Below are 456 nucleotides of genomic sequence, written 5' to 3' on the forward strand. Positions count from 1 at the left end.
GCCGCTGCGTGTGTACGTTATACGCGCTGCCGTGCGGTGCGTGTGCACGTACACGTGCGTGCGTGTGTGTCGCCGCGTGCTTCAAATTAAAGGCCACGCGCGACGGCGTGATCGTATTTATGTTTTAATACCTTGTGAAGGAATGACAGCTCGCAGATATTAAAAACATTATATGATAACAACTCACGCCAGCTTTTAGTTAATACACACATGAATCATATTTATTAATTCACTCTCCTCCCATCACGTTCGTGTGTACCGTATACGGCCGGTGCGGTGCCGTGCGGTGCGCGTGCACGCACACGTGCGTGCTTGTGTACGTACACGTGCGTGCGTGCGTGCGTCGTGTACGTATCCACGGCGGCTTACAAAATTACCTGTATTGATTGTTTCTCTGTCTAATACATTCCTATATATACTATAGGTTGAATTGCACGTGTATCCCACTGCGTGCGT

This window comes from Priapulus caudatus, unplaced genomic scaffold, assembly GCF_000485595.1.
Source record: "Priapulus caudatus unplaced genomic scaffold, Priapulus_caudatus-5.0.1 Scaffold41, whole genome shotgun sequence".
Classification (NCBI taxonomy): domain Eukaryota; kingdom Metazoa; phylum Priapulida; class Priapulimorpha; order Priapulimorphida; family Priapulidae; genus Priapulus; species Priapulus caudatus.